We start from the raw sequence: 2,287 nt of genomic DNA, 5'->3' as shown, positions 1-2,287 counted from the left end.
CCCTTAAATGAATAAACCAATATTTCTCGAAGTTTAAGTCAAAATCTCAATCGTTCGCTTGATATATATATTACGCGAACGTACTTTGTTTATCGAAATAGAAATCTTTCGCGTTCGGTTCTCTCCGGAATTAAATCGTTATTAAAATATTTCCGACTCCCATTATCCTATATTATATTTGAAATACGTTTCAATTTCTCATACTCGTGTAAAACGAAATTTGTTTTCGTAAACAATCGCATAATTCGTATGCATTGATATCATAGACAAGCATATATATTTGAACTGTAAATCATGACATCAATATCACAACAGTATATATATAGCATGGATAGTATGAGATAGGGTTTCGAAAACTTGCCTCGAGTAATCGAAGTGGTATGGTCTCTGGTGTTTGGTTGGGATCTATAAACAAGAACCAATGGTCTAAGTTAGTACGTGATTAACGTCTCGCTTTTATTAAGCAACTTTCGCAACTACTCAAGTATAACGAATCTCCGATCATCATATTCTCAACACTTATATTCTCACTTTATAACATGGTCGAGTTTTGAAATCGATCGTTCGCTTTAGAAAGTCCATTTCGAGTTTTAAGCTCGAACGTGAGAAAACGCGCGTCAAAACTAGGTTTTTATGCGTTTCTCGCTTACGCTCTCTTTACCAAAACATTTTTATAAAATCGAAAAATTAATATTTTCTCAAAATTCTTTTTGGACATTCTTTTCTACTGTCATATCCATTTTTCATAATTTTTCCAGAATCTCGAAATTATTTTAAGTCCTTCAAAATCACCATGCAAGTGGAATTAAGTGCAGTTGGCTAATCGCAGAAATGTTTTACACTAAAACGACCATAACTCCTAAACCGTAAATCTCCTCATGATGATCTACACATGTATAGAAACTATAAAACAATCTCTATCTAGTCATGGCCAGTGGTTTTCAAATTTTAACAATTTTCATGGCCGAATGTCCTGCAGAAAACAGATCAAGTGCAAGAATGCCCAAACTCAATTTCTACTACTTGATCTTAACACAATCACTACCTATAACCATCATAAATACAAGTACTTCTCAAGATCCACCTATATGAACCTTATATGCTCTATATAGTACCACATACATGGATTACAACTCAACATCTCAAGTCTTTAGCAAGAACATAATCAATACAAACTCAAACAAACACAATCCTTTGGATCTTAACACTACAACAAACATAACTCTTAAATTCAACCATAAAACCTTAAAAGGTTGAAAGTTATACCTTCTTGGATACTAGGAAGGTTAGTGCTAGGATGATTGAGGCTTGGTTTGCTTAGAAAACACTTAGAAGGGCTAGATCCTTAAGAAACAAAACAAAGAAACAAGTTAAAATTTCGGAGTTACCTTTTAGCACCTCATTCAAACATTTTTATAAAATTGAAAACAATTAATTTGAGGCTGAAATTTGGTACGAAGATTACCCATGATATAGAAAAGCTATGGTAAAAATTTCATGATATTTGAATGCGTATATTTTGAGTTATGAATTTTTCTTTCTCCCTTGCTCAGAAAATCCGAACTGCTGGAATGAAAAATGGGAGAGCTTTAAGTGAGGGAAAAGGGGTTGTTTTCTTTTGTGGCTAAAGTGTGGGAGTGTACAATGAATATATGGGATGTATGCAGCAGATTTGACAATAATTTGGAAAAGGTATGGGTTGGTTTGATTGTGTGGTGAAGTGAGAAAAGGGAGAAGTATGGCTTGTGTACTTATTTGTCTCCCATCACTATTCAACACTATTCCACTAACTATTCTAGTTAGCTTCTAATCATCTAGTTACACTCCTAACTACTAGTTAGGACTTGGTTATGCATGGCCAACTTGCATGGGATTTAATTTCTCATTCGTTTATTTATCGTAAATGCAATCGTCGTTCCATTCCGATAGTTTCCACGTATAACGACTTGTTTCGTAGCGATTTCTTTTATCGCTTATAATCCTATAACCAATTCCATTCCTTCTCTTGATCATAGAAACACCTTGATATATTATTTATTTCACGTAGTATTCCCGGTTCTATGCCATTCTTTACGGATACGAAAACACGTAGTATAATTGTGAATCTTCGAATTCCGTCGGCTTTTACATTCACTTATTTTCCTCGATACACAAGAATATGATCTCGGATTCTCAAAATTCCACTATTCATTTTATGATGATCCCCATACGTATTACTTAATTAGCTCAAGTTATTATTCACAGAAGTTTTAAAATATTACAAAAATCAGGGTTCTTACATAACTAG

At 33.6% G+C, this 2,287-nt stretch overlaps 1 long non-coding RNA gene across 1 annotated transcript; it reads right to left on the bottom strand.

Annotated features, from left to right (window-relative positions):
* Positions 1 to 359: 359 nt before the first annotated feature.
* LOC141717095 (uncharacterized) lies at positions 360 to 1,697 on the bottom strand. Its single transcript, XR_012573525.1, has 3 exons — positions 1,466 to 1,697; positions 1,267 to 1,344; positions 360 to 405 (listed from the first exon to the last, which is right to left on the bottom strand). It is a non-coding gene; the product is annotated as an uncharacterized LOC141717095 (long non-coding RNA).
* Between the last annotated feature and the right edge of the window lie 590 nt (positions 1,698 to 2,287).

This window comes from Apium graveolens, chromosome 4, assembly GCF_009905375.1.
Source record: "Apium graveolens cultivar Ventura chromosome 4, ASM990537v1, whole genome shotgun sequence".
In the NCBI taxonomy this organism is placed as follows: Eukaryota; Viridiplantae; Streptophyta; class Magnoliopsida; order Apiales; family Apiaceae; genus Apium; species Apium graveolens.
Note: the sequence above shows the minus strand (reverse complement) of the source record. Positions and strands in the feature narration are given on the sequence as shown.